The sequence below is a fragment of the Cupressus sempervirens genome, chromosome 9 (assembly GCF_028749045.1).
Source record: "Cupressus sempervirens isolate cs-2001-9-10 chromosome 9, ASM2874904v1, whole genome shotgun sequence".
NCBI classification, from domain to species: domain Eukaryota; kingdom Viridiplantae; phylum Streptophyta; class Pinopsida; order Cupressales; family Cupressaceae; genus Cupressus; species Cupressus sempervirens.
This window is the reverse complement of record NC_143126.1, coordinates 785,898,749-785,921,114: the sequence shown is the minus strand read 5'-3', so window position 1 is coordinate 785,921,114 and position 22,366 is coordinate 785,898,749. Positions and strand designations below refer to the sequence as shown.

Genomic DNA, 22,366 nt, shown 5'->3' with positions numbered 1-22,366 from the left:
CCAAGGTAGTAACAAGGGAGAAGTTGAACTCCTACTATCTATACAAGAACCCCACCGTCAAGATAGTTAGGACACGATAGTTTTGGGCCTTGCAGGAATGCCCTATAGTTGATAGCAAGGACCCCCATGGTTGGATGGGGCTTTTCTCCTGTTGTGAGCTTGATAAGCCCCTCTCTTACTCCTTAGGTTGCAGTCCTCTCCCGAAATCAACCTATTGGGAGATAGCTTCACCCCTCACCACTAAGATAGAGGTACTTCAGTGTCGGTTGGTCTTCTCAACTAAACAAAATAAAAAAACAACAAAGTCCAAGGTGGTTTGATATATTTCAATGGGAGCTATAGGTTTAACAGTGTTATGATCAGTCTCCAAGTGGGAGGTTATTGTTATGGAGCCTAATCAGTCTCCAAGTGGGAGAGTGTTGTGATGTGGAGCCTAATTAGACTTAGAGGTTTATTCAGCGTGATTTCCCTCCAGATTATTTCTACGAGGGTTTGAGGGTAGCGCTTCCAAGACAAGGTCAAGGGACAGTGCCCCTGCGAGGTCCTGGGGTAGCACTCCCTATCGTAGTACAAGGTGGGGTCAACGGGCAATGCCCCTGCAAGGGTTTTGGGGGGCAACACCCCCGAAACCAAAAATGATCGAAACTAAAAATGACCTTATATTGTAAAAGGCGTCTCATTATTCTAGCCCTAATTTTCTAAGTGGCAAAAAGTTTGTATAAAAAGGCTTAGAGTTAGGGATTTTCATAATGTGTGGTGAAAATTGGTCCTTGTGGCGGTACTGAGCTATAAGGGATTACGGATTGTAATCAGGTTATAATCACTAGATAATAATAATATTGGACTTGTTGTTAGTGGACGTAGCCTAGGGATTAGGTGAACCATGTTAAATCTTGGTGTCTTGTGTTCTCTTATATGTGATCTATTATTTTTTGATATTAATTATATTTGCATGTAATTATTATTTCTGTTTGAGGTTAATCCTAACAGTAAGTTGTTGTCAGATCAAGCCTTACTATTACTCTCTAATCATTGTATCAGTCTAGGGTAAATCCTTTGGATTAAGGTTGACCTAACAGTCATTTTAAAATCCTTTAACCGGGTGACATTCCAAGTGAATGATCTAAAGTCCTCTAACAAGGCTCACTCTTAACATGGTGATTAAAATCCTTTAACCGGGTCACATTTAACAGTGTGCATTATAACCTTTAACAGGGTTGGCCTTTCACAAGGCATCACTTCATAAGAGTGAGAATAAATAGCATGTTACTGATGGTTTTTCCCAAATTGGTTTTCCACATTAAATCATTGTGTCAAATGTGTTATTGAATCTGTTTTGTTTCATGTTTACATTTTTGCAAATTGATTTGACAGTAACCTACAAGTTTAAGTGATTGCATAATCTGATGGATGCATGCATGATGAAAATGTTTTATGAATAGGGGTTCACTAAGCTGTGAAAAGTTTTAGTTGTATATTTGAACTTATTCTAAAGAATTCCAATAGAATGGACAAGAAAAGCTATTGCAGAGGGTAGAAAGGAAATTTGATAACAAAGTTTTGGAGAAGGTTGTACAAAAGATTGCCATTGATCAAGTGGAATTGTCCACTAGTCTTACTACTTTTGAGAATTATGTAAAAAATGTTGTTTCTTTATTTGTGAAATCAAGTGATGCATCCAATTTCACCAAGGAAATAAAGGACAAGTTGTTTAAAATTGATATTGATATGAAGGCAAGTGCACCCCAGTTGCCGCTTGACCCAAGCACTAGCTCTGCACATTTTGTGAAAATCAAGTATCTGACAAACTTGCAGGCAAAATTGTTAAGGGAAGAAGCCAAAATCAGGGCTACATCGCCTTGCAATCAAAATAAATGAGATCTTACATTGTCACTCTTGGATATGCGGTCTTCTACAATCTCATCAATTATGCATGAACATGCCATGGTTTTAGATCTCATATATGTAACTTTACAACCATGTTATGACAACTCGTCCATTACTAGCTTTCAACTTGCTAGCCCAACCATCATTCTCCAATTTGGCCTCTACAAACTTGAGTAGGTCCTATGATTTTTCCTCCAATTAAACTCGCATGAATCTCTGGAATCAATAGCTTCTCTCTCCAGTGCTTTGGCCAAAGCTTTCACTTCACATTATATAGGAACTTCTTCAACCTTCATTAAATTACGACTAAGTAGATTAACTAAGCACCTGTCATGGTGAAAATTAGGTTATACAATGGATGGAAGAATTTTGTATATCACATTGATATCGATTAATGCAACATTGATCTTTTGAGAGTTCATCTCTATACTTGTTTTTGTAACCATATGGTCAATGCACTTTGTACCCTCCTTAGATAATATAACTTGGAGATATTTACAAAATAGCTTCGCTTTCCAAACGAATTAGAGTATAATCTACAAATTTTACACTCCTTTACTTTTACTCTTTTTAAAACTAAGTGTATAGTCAATTATTTAATACAAATTCTAAGATTCTAAAAAATATTAATATTAGCATTTATTCATTTGCATACATGTTGCTTTGGTGTATAGGGTAAGACGAAAAGACGACCAAAACCTTGTAATAGTGGAAAAAAATTGGAGCAATTTTTTTATTATAGTTGAATTTGAGATTAGGAAAGTTTACCATATATGCGGGTTTGGCATCAGATTTGTTGCTTAAGCGTTTGAACTGGTAAATTGCATCATGTGAGGGTTGTGTATAGTCCCCGCTACCATTGGAAATCACGAGGCATGACTACTTGGAGAAGCCCTAACGTGTCAGTGTAAAGGAGAGGATTAGCTGGAAATTAATGTTGTTGTTCACCTTGCGTTGGGCTATTCATGAAGCAGTCATTGCTACGAGTACAACTGTGTCGGTCAAACATTCAATTATTTTTAAGACCTTAAATTTTTCCGGTGCCTTAAAAGTTTTGCCGCAAGAGACATTACACTCTCCGACTGAAGTCTGCTATATAATAGCCTATCGACTAAACATAAAGCGTTTTGACGCAATCGCAATCCTCATTAATGAAAATGGGGAAATAAACTACTTAAAATTGCCTAAATATGGGACTTTGGCTTTAACTTCTGCTTTCTCCTTCAAATACATACTGATTGGGTCAATATGTCACACCCTAAATGGTTTGATTTTTGCTTTAAATCTCTTAGTGCTAAATTTGGTCCTTGGCTGGTTGATTTCTTACACTTTTTAGTGGCATGTCCATATGAAAATTTCACCCATTATTCACATTGCAATCTGAAAATACGTTGCATGTGATTTTGCTTGACATTTGCTATATGAGTATTGCAATATACAGCTGCACTTTTGATCAATAAGTACTGCAATATTTGAAAACCACCCTGTTGTAAATTTTGATTGTTGCAGTGACAAGACTTCTTGGACATAAATACCTAATAAATTGGTATAAATCAAAGATTTTATATGTTAAAAATAAATATGAATTGCTGGAAGCTGGAAAACTTAAGCTTAATTGATAATTTAGGTAGAATGCTTGTGGATCATTGGTACTGCAGGAAAGATGCATTTTTGGTACAATAGGAAGTACCTGGTTTATGATGACCCCATATTTATTAATTTACTTCTTATTTGTTGCCAGCATCAAATTAAGACAGAATAATTTAGAAAGAGATTGTCTACATAATTGGGAAGTAGATGATAGACAACTAAATTGCAAAATTTTAGACAAATTAAACCTCAGCATTTGTATGCAAGAAAGTAAGTGCAACTGAATTTGAGTAAGCACGTCTCTGCTCTGTTTATGTGTAATTATCAAACAATTCTTAAGCCACTTTCAGAAAATTGTGTCTGCTAAGGAGAAAGCTTAAAAATTTTGTATATAAAGCAATTTATACAAGTTCATTGACAATTGATGTTTGCATCATGCTTACTCCAACCATTTCCAGTGAAGATTTGTATTGTCAAATCTCGTTTAGCTTCTTTGAATATAGTCGAGGCCAGTCTGCGAAGAAACTTCACTTGCAGTTCCACACAAAAGGGTTGACTTACACTTAAATTTGTTATCCATCTATACCTAACCAATGCTGGACAGTACAGTGGATATACTTGCGCAAGAAGCAGGGAAGTAGATAATTTCAGAGATACATCTTTTTATCTCTGGTGTCAATTGAGGAATATATATCAGTTTAGAAATAATTTTGATCACAGTGTGGGCAGTGATTGGACCTGTCATTGGATCTGTCATTTTGATTGAACTGCAAATCGCATCAAGGTGGAGTTTCATCTGCAAAGGGGAAATGTAAGTTACTTCAATTTCAGCAGACTTGTATTCACAAATTCTGCAATTAATCAATTAATCAAGATAATTCATTAATGTATTAATTACCCAAAGGTTATATGGTTAGTTCAACTGTGATAGCCAATATCATATACAGCAGTGTCAGGAAGTCCATTCTGTTGTTGTCCGGTTTATTGCCCCCTCCTCTTCAATCTGCCGCCTCTTAGAGGACCCTTCATTTTTACAATCAGTCTCCTTCTGGTCCACAAAAGAAGCAAAATCTCTCAGAACACTTCCACTGCGTAGTGAATCATCATCAGGTCTTGGATAACGCCTGAATTGAAGAGCCAAACGATATGCAAATACAAGAAGAGCAGCAATGGCTGCCACTCCAGTGACCAAGAAAATACCCCAAAAGCTAGTCAGACGAAGTTTGTTTGGTCCATCCTGATTGATATGTGAATTGCACCTATTTATACCCAACCACTTATTATGAATTCGCTGAAGTTCCCCTGTCTCTGAAAGATTAAGTAATGCTGTTGATATGTCAAGTTGTAGAGGGGAGCCCTTTTGGAAAGCCTATTAAACAACAAAAATGAAAAGGGAAACATTACAAATCAGAATCTCAAGGAAAAGTACAAATTTCTGTCATGAAGACAAAATGAAAATTGCAGAGGTGTGTGCTTTTGGCCAGATAAGTTAGTCATGGCCACAAGTGAAGAGAAACTTACAAATCCCCATCCACCTTTGGTGAATGGCTGACCAGCAATACCAAAACCACACCGATTTGATAAAAAGAGTTCTATAGCTGGAAACTCATCTACAATTGCACCCACACCTCCGTTGTTAACCCCATCAGAGAGTGCTTTAGCATATTTTTCAGGAGAATCAAGGGGGATTAGCCTGGATTGGGCTATATTAAGCTCCCCAGACAAATAATTTCTAACAAAGGACCCTGTCAGATAACCAATTGGGAGATTGCTTGATATCAAATCATCAATTCCTTTAATTGTGGGTGAAAGCTGTTGCACAGTAAAGATTGAGGTCAAACTTGCTGTATAACTTGAATTGATGATTAGAACTACAAATAACCATATAAGTAAAACCATCCGTGCAAGGCTGCTCACGATTTGTTCTCCTGCATCAATCCCCAATTGTTCTGCCTCAGATTTATAGGTTTGAAGATATAAAGAGATGAATACAATTGATGTTTCTTGTTAAACACTCTAAATATTCACTTTTGTGCAGTAATCACAAAATCTGGGGACAAAAAGTGTTTCTAGCTCCAGGAACTTGCTTAGTCATTATAAGTTCAAAAATATTAAGCAAAATACCACCTGATTAGTTATTGTCAAGACAAATACACCTAATCACTGTCACTTCCCTTACCAGATTAAAGAAGTTCACAAAACATAATTGAAGCGAGAAGCTGTAAAACTTACTATGAGCAAAAAACATGGTAGAGAAGGAGAACCTGCACAAAAACATTACAGAAGGTAGTAAGATACCCACTTTTTTGTAAGGTGTGAATCATAATTCAATAACTCTTAACTAGGAAAAGATTGGCAGACCCAAATTTAACTAGTACTAGGTGACTTGTCAAACTCAAGAACTTCAAGAGATACTTAAAAGTCCTTTATTAAAACCATAAATTTTATGCACAATACTTTACTCCTTATAAAACAGCACATAAGATGGATTTGTAAAATATTGACGAACTGCTTTTTCTTAAATTTGAATTTAAAAAGAATATAATATTGCATTTGCATGCAAATAGAACAATTGATATGTATAGACTATGGAGTGTATTGTAATGAAAGGTTACACATCAACGGAAGTTACAACAGACAAGAATTTCCTCTTTCCTGTATACATTCTAGTGATAGTTTGAAGCCTTCTTGCAATCAGATACGGCTCCACCCTAGTACTAAAGATTGTGGCTCCAGCCTCAGATTAGATGGCAATAACTAGTCTAGCTCAACATCACCTCCCATTATGTCATTCAATCCAACAGCTTTCTTTTACTATACATTCATTGCCTTTCTCAACTTAAAAGTCTAGTTGATACATGGATCAATCTCATCCAAGTCAACCAACTCTTGAATAGTTTGTCGAGTCTCCTCCTCAAAAATAAATAAAGTAATTGAAGACCCATAGCCCATTTCAATTTCCTGTAGGCTATGGGACAAAAGAATGGAAATAAATTCAAAATAGGACTGAAATTGGTTCCAATCGTCTCTTCAAAATAGCAATCATATGTTATTAGTTCCTGCCATGGTAGGATACTATTGCATCTGTTTAGGTGCAATTTTTAGTTCCTGCCATCCAATCAGACTTCATTATTTTTGAAGCTTATTAATTTAATCCGAAGTTTGATAAATTATAAATGACATATTTATAAATTTATCTTAATACTATTTATCAATCTTTCTATTGGCTGAGACGAACAAAGGCAAGGGGGCAAGATAATCTTCCAAGATAAAAATTTAGAAAAATTCCCTGTACTAATCTGGAAGCTTCCTCCCTCCCTTCTTTGTCAGCACTCCGCTGCTATCTTTCGCACGCCCAGCTCCATCTTCATATCATATTTTTCTGAGTTGCTAGCTGCTACACAACCCTGCTCCCTTCTGCACTAAAAATGTTGAGCTCAAGGTTAAAGAGGGCTATTCATAGGTGGAGGTGGTCGAATTTCTTTGCTCTGGTCATTTGTGGACATTGGTTACTAGCTTCTTCTCTTATTATTATAATGCTACAATTTACAATTATGAAAGGTTTTTGAATTTTAATTTCATAATTTACAGTAGCTTGATGTTCATTTTAAAAGAGGCATGACTGCATGTCTTCTTGGTTCTCTGGCATCAGAAGGGCATTTTAGTTTGCTTGTTCAGATTCCATTTAAAGCTGAATGTTGAATATACTTGAGATATTGTTTCAGTGCTGTATTAGATTTTTAGAGTTACAGTTTTTGTGGTTGTTTATAATTGAAAAGTTCATCTGCCAACACATAATCTGTATTTAGTGAGTTTCACAAATGACATGCTTATGTTGATTCTTGGATGAACTGCATGACTACGTTCCATCAGTTGCTTGGGATTTTGAAAGGGTCCATTATTTTGATAATGGGCCACTCACTGTTCCATATCTTTTTTTCCTGGACACTGAATTTTTGCTTTTGGCCAGATGAAATATTTTTAATTTTAAAATGCTGCATATATTAACCCCTTTAATGGTAGCCTACTAGAATTCATGCGGCAGAACAAAAGATGAAACTATTGTTGTTTGACCGAAACCACACCATACAAAAAAAGTAAAACTAAATTTCAGGTGCTTTGGCGGAATCCGTTGAATCTCTCTGTACACTTCACTGTTACAATAATATCAGTCACATTTCAACCCACATCGCACAATACATTTGCAGTCCAGCAACACAGTCGAAATAACCATTTGAAATTCAATTTCCTCATATCAGAAAACACCCTACTTTGTTAGACAGTGCATTATTATTGAAGTTCTAGATAAACTTCTTGGGTCTATCACAAGTTTCTTCATCAATAGATATTAAATTTATGGCCATGCAATACATTATAATTTTCAGAAATCCATCAAGAAAAGTCTGTCAATCAAATTTTCTATTCATAGAATAAAATTGTCAAATTGCAATGAGTAAAATCAAAGTAATTGAGCTAAACCAGCTAAAGAAAAATAGTAGACCACAATCATATAACTCATTCAGTTCCAATGTACTTGCAGTCCCAATGCTGCACACAGCCAAATTGAATGAAAACAAACCAGAAAAAATGAAATGAATTGAATTCTTCCCCTCTACTCTCTCTCTACTTGAGTGCCCAAACCCATATAAATTAATAGAAACTACAAAATAAGAAAGATGAAATGACAAGACCACATTACTATTTTTATTCTTTCGGAAATTAAACTTCATTCCAAATCATAATGCAAGCACAGGCCTTATGAAGACACTTGAATGATTTCATATTGTTTGCTTTCTTTATGAATTTATCATTAAGATGAGCCATAGAGGGAAATAGGCTTTATGATAACTCTTCATCTGTAAGATCTACAAGCCTTTACGGCGGAGATCTCAAAAATTAAGTGGCATATTCATCGAGAGCTTTTATAGTACAAACCCCTTTTGATTTACACACTCATTAATACCTTCAAATCTGCCTGTTCCTTACTCCACCTGATCAAGCCAGATGCAAGTTCTACATGACATAGAGAATGCAGAAACAGAGCCAACCAAATGATAGTCCATAGTATATTTAACCTCAGTCTCTGTTTCATTTATCACTCTTTCTAATATTCTCATCGTTTCTTTGACTCTACCTATGTCTCCACCTCCACCATTTTCAGTTTTATTGTTGGAATAAAGATGCAGGGCTGATTGGACAAAAAAAAATTACAGTCATTTCACAATGTCCATCCCATTCTTTGATCATCTTCCTTCCTATGCCTTTATATGCAGGGAAGAAATGATTATGCCTTCCCACAATGCTTCAGCAGCTAAACAAATGGGAAAAGGCATCAGACTGTTCAAGCCATCTGTCTTTAAATTGCATGTCAACACCTGAACACAACTAGCTATATGTCATCCATCCCATTTTTTGGTTTATTTATTATTAACATCCAAAGTTGGGGTGGAATAAGTTCTAGTTTAATTCCATAAAAAATTATTGTTTGCATCAGAAAATATATATGGCAGTGATTATTAAATACGAAATCTGATATAAATAATATTATAATATTTTAAAATTATTTATTATTAATATTTTATATTTAAACTTGTTTAACATATTTTCTATCATAATCTTTTACACTAAAAATACGACTTCAAATGAAAAATAATTTTTTAAAATTAAAATATTAATAAAAATAATCCCGTGCATCCTTCTTGGGGCTGTGATATGAAAAACCTGAAGAGGGTTTTTGGCTAGGCATCTGTTTTACTCTGGCCATGGCACTGCATTTCTTTTTACAGTCTGGTTGCAGGTGTTGTAGACACCATCTTTTGCCTAAAGTTTATCTGCAACCCACGCGTGTTTCTTCTACAAAAAACGTGACTTCTGGATGCCCTTTTTTTGCAGATAGGATCTGCTCATGCAGACATTTTTTTTCCATTTTTTACTGAAAAAAATGGTTGTTTTCCACTTTTTTCTGCTACACTGAAGACGTCTAGGGTTTCTCAAACCCTTAGTAGCAGATCCACACCCTGCAGCTGTGTTTTTTCTGCAAATTCACCACTGATTTCAAGCTTTATTCCAGCCCAAGACGTTTCTGTTCGAAACCCTATTATTTTTGGCTCAAAATTAATTTTATTTTCAAATTCTTGATGGGTTTTTTGAGAGCTCATCTCGGTTGTCAGATTTATTTTGGTGCCTTGATTTTTGTGCCCCAATTTTCAAGCCAACAGATCCAAAATTTGACATCATATTCTTTCTAAGTGTTTTGCGCTCTCTTCTGGGTACCCCTTCAATTTTTCTGGGTCTTTTGTTTTTTTCCTTGAAGTACATGCCTTCATAGATATTCATGCTTTTTCATTGAAAAATTGTGCTATGGCATCTGTGACTAACATTCTGCTTGAGGGCAATTCAAAATTTATTGGTCGTAATTATGGCACATGGAAGCAGCAAATACTAGCAATCTTTGAATATCGGAATATTGATTAGATTGTTTTGGGTGTTATACAGTGTCCGATAGCACCTAATACTAATCAAAATACATGGAATCTAAATAATCAGGAGGCAGTAATGCTTCTCAAATTATTCGTAGCCAATGAACAGCTCCCTTAGATTCCATTTGGCAAGACAACTGCTGAGATATGGGAGCATCTCAAGAAACTTAGTGAGACCTCAAATAAAAGCGAAGCCTTCTTTCTAAATCTTTCTAAAGAACCCTTTGTTTTGTGTTTTCATGGATGAGTAGAAATCACTCCAGGAACACTTGAATCGGATTCAGGAAATTCGTGATTAGTTGCTTGCCATTGGACGCAAGAAGGAGGAAGAGGACATTGCGGTCATAACCCTTAGGAGTTTACCCAAGTCCTACAAGCATTTTATTGACTCTCAACATCACTTATACTGGTGTTTATTTGAAATTCACAGATCTTTGCACACTTCTGCTTCAACAAGATCGGTGGAAACAATAGTTCGGTAGCAGTTCCAGCTCCACCTCCACCTTTGCTGCTAAATCCTTTTACAAGGATAAAGAAAAGTCTCAGAAGGCTCCAGGAAAAAGAATATTCAATGCAACTATTGCCACAAGTATGGTCACATGAAGGTTGAATGTTGGAAAAGCTCAATTGCCCAATTTAAGCAATATGGTTCCTAGCCCAAAGCAAATAGTGCAGAGCACACTGAGCAGATTGAATCTGTCTTTTACGCCTTCATGGCTAAAAGACTTGCAAATCATGTGAAGTTGTTTGCCTGGTACATTGATTTAGGTGCCTCTCGTCATTTCACCCCCCATAGAGACTAGTTCACTGACTACCAGCCTTATTTAGATTCCGTTATTTTTGGTGGTGGAGAAGAGTACATTGTTGTTGGCAAAGGCAACATTTAGATTCAGCCCACTGGGAGGAATCTCATTTTCCTTATTGTCTACTATGTTCCAAGGATAGAACTAAATCTACTCTCAGTCAGTTAGTTGTTGTGACACTCTCCATAGTTGAATGTCACATTCAGTGCACATTAGTGTACCATCACTGATAAGGCGACTCAGTCTATTGTTGCAGTGGATCTTGAGGATCATGGTCTTTTCGACTTACTATACCTAGTGATTCTCGGAACTTAGCTATGGTTGCTCGGTGGTCTTCTATCAAAACACTTTGCAATCAGCGGTATGGACACTTAAACATGTATTATATCTCTCAACTTGCTTGGGAAGAGCTCGTCCTCAATTTGCTAGAGATTCAGACTCAGCAACTTGGAGTTTGTGATGCATGTCAGGCTGGGAAGCAACATCACACATCTTTCACCGATCGTGATTCATGGCGAGCTTCTCAGGTACTTCATCTTGTTCATGTCAATATCTGCAGCCCTATGGCCACTCTCTTTGTTGTTGGGTCCAAGTATTTTTTGTTGTTTGTCAATGATTTTAGTAGAAAAATGTGCATATATTTTCTTAAAAAGAAATTAGATGCTTTTATTGTATTTCATAAGTTTAAACCTTTAGTTGAAAGAGTCTGGGAAATCTATTATTACTCTTAGGTTAGACAATGGGGGGAATTTTGTTCTAATAAATTCTCCAGCTTCTTGGATACTCATGGTGTTAAACACCAATTAACCACACACCACACACCACACATCACAACAGAACAATGTAGTTGAACGTCAGGACAGAACAATCACCAAGATGGCTAGATCCATGCTCGAACACAAACATGTTCCGAAAAAGTTTTGGGCAAAAGCAGTTAACATTACGGTTTATCTTTTGAAGCGGTCATAGTGGTCAAAGGTAAGACTCCAGAAGAGGTTTGATCAGGTCACAAGCCTGAAATCGGTCACCTGAAGGTTTATGGCTCTCTTGCTTTTGTTTGGATCCCTAATGCATCACACACCAAGTTGGATGCCAAGAGTCAAAAACTCATGATTGCTGGATACAATAGTCTTCACAAAGCCTACCGCTTTATCGACACTGAGACATCCCATCTCCTGTATAGTTGTGATGTAGTCTTTGGTGAGCGATGAGGACCATTCATGCCTGTTTCTCCTGTTCCTGATCTAGCAAACCAGCCTATGAAGGCTCATAATTTGAGAGTTAGGCTTCCATTAGGTCCACCTGATGGGAAAGCTCCACCTACTCTTGAAACTCCACCTATACCAGTGATCCATATACAGACACCTCCAGTTTCTCCTACAGGATCAACCAGATTTTTAGATGCTTCACTTGAGTTTGATCTAGATTCTTCTGATGAGGAACCTGATCATAGAGCATCTCCTAATACTAATGTTGATCAATCTCGTCTCCAACCTAAGTGGTGGGCTAAGACGCTTGTTGATCTTCGAGATGATGATATCATTGATGGGAGAATTGCTCAAAAAAATAGAAAACCTACAAAGTCAATTAATTTTCCTCTTATGGCCAACATTCACAGTGTGTTTGAACCTTAAACATATTCTGAGGCTAAAGGAATTGCAGAGTGGGAACAAGCCATGACATCTGAACACAAGAGCCTACTGAAGAATAACACCTGGGTCCTTTCTGATCTTCCACCAGGGAAGAAACCCATTGGCTACAAATGGGTTTACAAAATCAAATACAAATCTGATGGTACTTTGGATAAGTACAAACCTCGTTTAGTTGCAAAAGGCTTCTCTCAATGTCAAGGCATTGAGATGAGGAGACCTTTTATCCTATTGCAAAGATGAGTACGATCAGATGCCCTAGCCATAGCAACACAGTTTGGCTAGGTCCATCAAATGGATGTGAAGATTGCTTTCTTGAATGGTGACCTACAAGAAGAGGTTTACATGATGCAGCCTCCTAGTTTCAAGGTTGTTGGTAAAGAACATCAAATTCTCATATTAGTGAAAGCTCTCTGTGGCTTGAAGCAGACCCCTTGGGCAGGGTACATGAAAATTGATTAGTACCTCAGTGAACAAGGCTTTTAGAGGAGTTCTTTGGACTCAAATTTGTACATCAAAACTACTGACAATGACATCATCCTTCTAGTTATTTATGTGGCTGATTTGATCATTACTAGCAGATTGGCAATTTTTATTGAAGTAATCAAATAGAGTTTATGCCAGCCTTTTGTTATGACTGACCTTGAGCTCATACATTATTGCCTAGGTTTTGAGGTTTGACAGCAGTCTTCTGGTTTATTCATTTCTCAGTCCAAATATGCCTGGGCTCTATTAGACAAATTTCATATGCAGGATTGCAAGCTTGCATCTACACCCATGGAAAAAGGTCTCAAGTTATTAGACAAGTCTAATACTCCTCCCATTGATGATACTACATACAGGCAACTAGTAGGCATCCTTATCTACCTCTCTGCTACTAGGTCTGATATCAGCTTTGCAGTCAGCTACATCTCATGTTTTATTACAACTCCGAAGGCCAATCAAGGGATAGCAGCAAAGTGTGTGCTTGGTTATGTGAAGGGCACTACAGATTATGTCCTTCTTTACTCTTGGAGTTCTAATCCTAGACTCAATGAGTTCATAAGCTTAGATTGCGCAAGCTCTACTGACAATACAAAGCCAATTTATGGATGTGTTCAGTCTGGATCCGCTGCTGTCACATGGACCAGTATGAAGCAGCAGGTAGTTACTCTCTCCTCCATAGAGGCTGAATACAAAGGGGCAGTTAAGGCAGGTTGTGAAGTTGTTTAACTTCATCGAATGTTTAGGGATACGCAAATGTCACCAGCAAGACCGACCACTTTGTTTGTTAATAACAAAGGCATTATCAAATTAGCACAGAATCTAGTCTTCTATGAATGAACCAAGCATGTGGATGTTGACTGTCACTACATACGACAGCTGGTTGAAGACGGGACAATAGACTTGCAGTATGTTTCTACAATGGAGCAAACTACAGACATTCTCACCAAGCCTCTTGGTTTTGATAAGTCTGTCAAATTCAAAGGACAGTTTGGTGTTATAGATAGATTAAACATTAAGGGAGGGTATTACAATAATAGATAACATCTATTATTATCTAATGGTTATCTATTTATAATCTATAGTAAATATTAGAATGGTTCTAATATTTAGTTAGCTTGTAGTTAACTGTTAGTTTTCTATTAGCTCGAATAGAATGTTTCTATTCTTTACGATCATTTCATACGAAAATATCGTTCATTCTTTTGTGTATATTGACCTCTTGGTCTTTGTTAATATCAAGCAAGCATTTTACCACTTACTTTGTAATAGGGAAATTCTAACAACCGAAAGGTTGCATCATTCTCTTGTTTGGAACAATTGCTTTTAAGGGCAAAGTTGCTACGATTGAAAGCTCTTTTTTTGTTTCGCTTTTTCAACCATATCTTATACATGTAGCACAACAATGCTAGCTTTCTTTTGACATGAGCAACAAGATTCTAACACATTTTCTTCTAGATTTAATTTTTCACAAATTGATTTCAGAACTATTTGTAGAAACTATAAATGCATTCTAGAATAATTTGTATTTCTTAAAACTTTATTTTTTAGGCACGACAAGTGCTTGAGTCAAAATAATTTCAGTATTTATAAATACAACTAGTACCAATACTCGAGTCTTTCATTTTCTGATATTGCTTCAACAAGTATTGATATTAATATTATTTTTTGTAATAATTACTGGTTATATCAGAAATTGTATTAGTTAAACTTCTATTGCAAAAAAATGTTGCTACAAAGCATTTCTCTTTCCTCATTAACTCTTTGTTGCTTAATAGCAATCGTTGCCTTCCCCATTACACAAAAAATACAACCAACTCACATATGGCAGGAATTATGATGCACTATGCCTCTTGTTATTGGAAGTAGTTTTAATGAAACATTATATGGCCCATGTTTTCCTTTATTTGAATATATTTATTTAATAATCATTTAGAAAAACAACTATTTTACTTTTCCAAATATTTATTTACCACAGCAGTAATATCTCGAAACTTAACTATCCACAACAATAACATACATGCAATATATAGCAATAAGGAACACAAAACGAACACGTTATTTGCATGGAAACCCTTGCAAGAGAAAACCATGAGAAAATATTGCTTGTATAGGTCTTTGGGTGGTCACCAACCTACTTTATTAACAAAGCTCCTTTCTTAAGCACCAATCCATTTGAGACACCAATCTCCAACAAATTGGCACCAATTCAGTAAGAAACACCAATCTCTTTCAATGCACGGCAGCAACCTTCCCGATAATGATATACTAAATTTTTGGAGCTTATTTTATCAAATTCAATTTGTCTACTCAAATCTAATTATCAACCCCATCAGAAACTGCTTCAAGCCTCTTTCAAAGATCTGCCAAAAATCTGCTCAAAATATCTTTAATATATCTGCAATAGTTCTGCACATATAATTGCCATGATCTGGCCTTTAGATCTGCTACAAACTTGGATTAGATCTACTCGAAAATTCTGAATCTTTCTTGTTTAGATCTTCTCTAAAACTGGGAATAATATTCAATAAAAAAATTCTTCTATCTTTCAAAATAATCTCTATTTCTTCCTTGCAAAAATGCCCCTCCATCAAAGAGATACAACTTTCCAAGGTTTTCAGTGCAATCATATATTTTGATTTATTTAGACTTCTTTTGAAAAAGGAGAAAAGGTGGGAGCAACTCAGCCACCTTGATTCAGTCAAATTAGGAAAGAAGATTTATTCGATCACATGTACTGAAGATTCGTATAATTGAATTACATGTAATCTATCTTCTGCATCTTCAACAATATGAAGAAAATGTTGGAACTGCTTGTTTACCACATGGGTAAATAGATTAACGCATACAGACAAAGAACAAGAACAGCAGTACTCCTTTTATTATTTGCATATGCCCAGAGATTATATAATGCTTCCAATGATGATTACAATGATTTCCCACAGTGTACATATACCATTCCGAAGAACCTTCCCAAAGGGGTCCATCGGCTACATAACAATTACCGAAGGGTTTCGTAGGCTACATGACAATGCTAATCTACCCGTCGGCTACACAATGTTTATTGACGACATCAACCTGTTGGCTACACACTTTCTACTGACAACATCATCCCCCCCAAAAGAAAAGTCGTCTCCTGGCGACTTCAAAACTAACAAAAGTAAGAAGCCACAAAATACAATATAGAAAGAATATACACTAGAGAGGAGGTTGTGATCCTGAAGAATGTTGTGTCATCGGTAGAAAGTAAGTAGCCGACGAATTGATGTCGTCGGTAAACATTGTGTAGCCGATGACATCAACCCGTCAGCTACACACTTTCTACCGACGACACAGCATTCTTCAGGATCACAGCCTCCTCTCTAGTGTATATTCTTGTAGCTGACAAGTTGATGTCGTCGGTAAACATTGTGTAGCCTACAGGTAGATTAGCAATATCGAGTAGCCGACGAGTCTCTTCGGGAAGGTTATTGTTATGTAACCGACAGACCCCTTCAGGAAGGTTCTTTAGAACGGTATATGTACACCATGGGAAACCACTATAATCATCATTGGAAGCATTATGTAATCTCTTGGCATATGCGAATAATAAAGAGTACTCTTGTTCTTGTTCTTGTTCTTTGACAGACCCCTTCGGGAAGGTTCTTTAGAACGGTATATGTACACCATGGGAAATCACTATAATCATCATTGGAAGCATTATGTAATCTCTTGGCATATGCGAATAATAAAAGGAGTACTCTTGTTCTTGTTCTTGTTCTTTGTCAGTATGCGTTAATCTATTTACCCGTGCGGTAAATACTGTTGAATCAATCTAGTAGATTATCAACAAAGGCTTCGTACTTGATGAAGCATTCATGGATGATCACCACATTGAGAGTCCCTATCTTATGTGCCACTGTATTCTCTTTGATGAGTAGCCAATTGCCTTTTGATAACTCAATGTAATCAAGTAGTTGTGTATTCCCCCTTGTCATTTTTCTGCATCCTGAAGTTTCCAACACTTTGGCAACTTCCTGAGAACAACTTCCCCATCAGCAATTTTTAACTAATTCTTCTTCTTCTTCTTTTTGAAACAAAGTGTTTGGTGCATTCCCACACGAACTCAAGTTCTCAGGCATCAAATGGGAAAGGTGGAGACCAAATGAATTACTACTTCTTTTGATTTGAAGCACACCTTGACTTGAAGAGTTCGTCGTAACATGAAAATTCCAATGAGTACAGGTAGATTGAAGGGATTGGATCAATGAAGGTGTTAGACTTTGTTTTGCAATAGCAGATTTACGAAGAATAGGTGTTCAAAGTATTGATTAGATACTTATGGAACACGTGACAGCTGGAAATGAATGGAATAGCATGTATTTGGACAAATAGGGCAAAAATCAGACTTAGAATAATGGATTGTGTTGGGTGGATATTTTGCAACCGACAGTTTTGGGTAAAATCCAATTGCGAAATAGGATTACCAACCACAGCGTGTGAGATAGAGTCTCTCCTACCTTAAAGGGAAGGCTCCCCCTTCTCACCGTTCCTTGGATCAATTCAAGGTAAGAAAAAAGTTGAGAGATTTAGTAAGGGGTGTTACCAATATTCTTTCCTCTTAGTTTTCAAGAAAGAACCCTCAAACTATGGTTCTATTTAAAATTGTAAACGGTGATACCAATAAACTAACAATAACTCAAAGGCTAGTTGAAAGCATACTAGTTTGGCTCTAAGTCCTATTTAATCTATTCTATAAAAATAACCTCTACCACTGGGGCACAAAGACTTCTAGAAGTAGAGAATTCTAACTATTTTTCGTGAATTTGAGATGGCAATACAAGCTACATTCAAAGTTCCTAGTCTATGTATTGCCACAACCGCTCCCAGTCAAAACTTCGACTCTGATTTCTTCTTCAATCACTATGCTCTATTATTGAACACACAATATTAACATGAATCAAAGACAATAGGCCCAAATTACAGTCAAGGCTTCTAATTTTCTCTATCACAATTGCTTCTAGTCAAAGCTTTGAATCCAATTGCTTATTTTATTCATTTTTCTCTCAATTTGTACTACACAATCAAAGTTATGCTTGCACAAATGTGGTAGAGCTTTCTTGCATACAACAAAAGATAAAAAATTATTTTACAATGAGGGGGCACTCCTTTATATAGACAAAGGGGTTGAGAAAAAGATGAAGAAAAAAGTGGAAGCAACTCAACCAACTTTGACTTAGTCTAACTAAAAGAGAAATTATTTGGTTACATACAACTACACATGCAACTCGCATTACATGTAATTGTATCCTTTCATGCAATGCATCCTCTCCAACTACAAACATGAAAGAAAAGACAAAAGAAGACAGAAGAGAAGGAAACAATCCTAGGGATTGTTCTGAAGGACCTTGTACTTGGCGATGCAATCTCGGATGATAATAGGATCCGGAGTTCCTGTATTTTGTGTCACTACCTTCACGTGATAACCATGGTGTTGCGTCTTTTGATAGCCTCTAACTCTCTTTGATGAATTTTCCATTGTCATTTGAAAACATGATGTCATCAAGTTTTTCTCACTCAAATTGTTGTGAATTCTCCTTTGTAGATCAACACAAACTGGAGTCTCTGACACTCTGAAGACCTTCTCAACAGTGCCCGGATGTAAACTCAAAACAACTTCCCATCAACACCTTTAAATTTTTTTCTTTTTTTTTTGGTACTCTTTAAACAAAGTGCTTGGCGCATTCCCACACAAACTCAGGTTCTCAGATAAACATTAGGAAAATGGAGACCAAATGAATTAAAGCTTCTTTGATTCGAAGCACACCTTCTTTACTAGATGTCTTCATTCTTTATAGAAATTATGGCATATCCTGACTTGCTGCAACATGAAAGTTTCAATAAGATTGAATCGATCATTGGAAAATATGGATTCTGACTCCATGAGAATATTGGCAAAATGGATCTCTGAGGAACAGTATATTCGGAGTATTCATTAGATACTCATGGAACATATGCAATGAATTGGATGTGATAAAGAAAGTACACGCTGAGGGCTAAATGGGACTTAGGAAGATGGATGGCATGTAAATGCGTATGGAAAAAGGATGAGTTCTTATTAAGATGTCTTGAAGAATGAAAGCTAGGTGCATGGGAATGCGTGTAAATGATAACTTTTGACTTTAAAAGTGTGACCTTTAGTCAAAAAGGGTTCTCTAGATGTCATCACACAAAGGAATTTTCATGTAATCATGACATACGATTAGGTGCAGAGAGTGAGATGCATGAAAATCAAAATGGAGAATGAGATTATATGTATGTGCGGATGATGGATGGAAATACATGTAATCGCATGTGAAGAATGAGATGCAATGTGCTATGACATGGAAATGAAAGGTGGAATAAAATGATGCTCTTGCATGAAATGAAAGGTGGAGTGAAATGAAACATGCTCAAGTTCTTGGGAAAGAACTTGGAATTTCTTCCAAAAGAAGAAAAACGAAAAAGCAAGCAAGAAAACAATGAAAACAAGCACAAAACAAACACATGCCTTTGCTCTTAAACTCAAACATGTCAACAAACAAGTTGCTTTCAAGTGCAAATTCGAATTTGGAGTTTGGGGAAAATCCAAAAGTGTGAAAATGAGAGTTTTCATCATATTTACAAGAAAAATGCACTATTCATGGCATATATTTGGACAAATGTGCAATAACAAGCCATAATATGCAATAGAATAGCAAGATAAGCACAAATTAATGAACAAGATTGAAAATGTCCACTTACTTGAAGATCAATGAGCCAAAATAGCAAGAATTATAGACTTGAAGACCGATTCTCCTCCAAATCTGGATTAACAAATAAATATTTGACTTCTTTTGTACCTGCATGTAATAGACATTCAATGGTCGAATTTGACATAAGAATGCCAAAAACGTAGTCTCCAAAGACAATAGCATGCATTAAAATTCAAAAATGACTCCTCGTGATCAAAGGTATGGGCTAGAAATGCCATTTTTTGAGTTTTTTGAACAAAAATGTGACTTTTTTATGCAAAAATTTGGGCCATTTTTGCAAAAACGTAGCGAAAAATGCATGTTTTTGAGTCATCTTTGGCTTGTGAATGCAAAAACAACTTCTCCAAATGCTAATACATGGATCCAAATGCAAACAAGTGACTTCAAAATGCATAAAAGAGAATAAAAATCCCAAATTTTTGGGCATTTTTAGCAAAAACGTAATTCATAAAAGGCATGAAATGAAGTTTTTTTGACATTTAATGGCAAAAACGTGTTCTTCAATAGTGTGTGTGTGTGTGTGTGTGTGTGTGTGTGTGTGTGTGTATGGATTGAAATGCCAAAACGACTTCTACTTGAGCCAAAACGTGAGCCAAAAATGAAGATTTTAGGCATTTTTCAACAAAACCTGCTCTTGAATGGAGCTAAAAATAACGTTTTTAGCAAGAAATCTCAACATTCAATGTTTAGAAACCCATAGATTTACAAAAACGACCCCAATGGAGAAGATTTCAAGAAATTTCATGAAGAAAATCAAGCAAAAACACCAAAGACATGTTCTTGGTAGCCCATTGCATGAGGTTTTTCAAAAACGGGTTTTGGAGGACCAAATGCATGTGTTTTAATGCAAAACACACCTTTTGGAGGTGTTTGCACATATTTGTTAGAAGGCAAAACGCACCTTTTGGAGGCCATTACATGTTTTAAAAACATGTTATGGGCATTTTCAAGGCAAAAACACACCTTTTGGGTGCATACACATGTTTTAAAAATGTGTTTTTTGCCCAAAAACGGGTTTTGGAAGTGCAAATACATGTTTTAGGTGAAAAGCTCACATTTTTGGTTCAAACATATTTAAGTTACATGCATATGTGTTTTAAGTGAAAGGCTCACCTTTTTGGTGCATATGAATATAACACATAAAGCTCATCTTTCTAATGTCTTTGCACATTTTAAGTGAGTTACATGCAATAGCATCAAAAAGGTCCACCTTTAAGTGACTTTACATTCTAAGTTGAATTTTACATGCAATGACATGAAAAATGTCCACTTTTGATGAAATTTTACATGTAATGACATGAAAGGGTCCACTTTTGATGACTTTAAGTGATTTAATAAGCACATGTCAATTTAATTTCAATAAAATATTACTTAAATGAGACATAATTATATTTACATATCATATTAACAATATAGCATGTAAGTATTATTTAATAAGTAATATTTACTAGAGTATTTGATTTAAATGTCAAAAATTAAATTGAACTATATAGTTAATATAGTCACTTAAGTGAAAAATCAAAAAGAAACTCAACTTAAAAATATAACATAAAGTGCACTATATTTACTTTAAGTGAAAATTTAATTGAAAAAGTAACTTAAAAACATAATATAAAGTGAATTTAAGTTTATATTTTTCAGAAAGTGAATGTCAAATTAAAAATATAACATGATATTTTTTAATTCGTGTTGTTGCATCAAAAAGTCTCACTTTTTGGGCACTAAAATGGTCATATCTTTTGACTGACAACTCCAATTAAGATCTAAGTTAGATCAAATCGAAGGGAAACCAGAAGCCATGACTTGAGCAAAACCAAAGGACTAAAAACCAACAAACAATCAAGAATGAAAAAAAAGATGTTGAAGGCTTCAAAAACCAAGCACGGGCTCAACGGATAGAAAAACAAAAAAGACTTGACGAAAGCCTTCAGTAAAAGAGTCCATTTTATCAATTGGTACTGATTGGTTGACCAATACAAACTAATTAAATAATGAAATAAGCTTAGAGAAATACGAAACTAACTTGGAAAAGTTTTGTACTGTTACCTACATTTTGTGGTGACAAAATACATGACAACAACTTGCATGTAGGCAAGGATGGGGCTTTTGTTTAAATGGCCAAGAATGCAAATTGGATGTATATGGTGGTGACAAAATGCAAGACAACAAATTGCGTGTAGGCAAGGATGGAGTTTTTGTTTGAATGGCCAAGAATGCAAATTGGATGCATATGGATATGTGCAAAATGATAACTTTGGTATTTAAAAAGTGTGGCCTTTAACCAAAATCAGGTTCTCTAGAGGTAATTGCATGTAAAAATGCTTCATCTTTACTTGAGATAAATATGTAATTGGGTTGGGAGGATGTAATTACATGTGTTGGAGGATGGAGTTTGGAAAATGGATTGGCATGGAAGATGAAAGCATGTATATGCACTTGCATTCTTAGGTGGAAATCCTCAACTTTTCTCCAAAAACTAACTAAAAACAAGCAACAAACAAGAAAGAAAAACTAAAAACAAAACAAAAACTTACCTCTTTCTATTGACTCAAACATGACAAACTTTAAAATCTCTCTTTATATGCAATTTTCGTTTTTGGAGTTTGGAAGATTTTTTGCATTTGCAATAAGAGGGTTTCAAACTTATTTAAAGATAAAATGCAAAATACAAGGGCTGCATTTGAACCAATGGACAACAACGA

The 22,366-nt window shown here is 35.8% G+C and overlaps 1 pseudogene across 1 annotated transcript in view; it reads right to left on the bottom strand.

Moving 5' to 3' along the window:
• Positions 1 to 3,708: 3,708 nt before the first annotated feature.
• The window catches only part of LOC149541070 (glutamate receptor 3.4-like), a 63,441-nt pseudogene continuing 44,783 nt past the window's right edge, over positions 3,709 to 22,366 (bottom strand). The window contains exons 4-7 of the transcript XR_016356469.1: positions 5,710 to 5,741; positions 4,999 to 5,405; positions 4,376 to 4,846; positions 3,709 to 4,273 (exon numbers count right to left, since the gene is read on the bottom strand). The product of XR_016356469.1 is annotated as a glutamate receptor 3.4-like (transcript). The remainder of the gene's footprint in view (positions 4,274 to 4,375; positions 4,847 to 4,998; positions 5,406 to 5,709; positions 5,742 to 22,366) is intronic.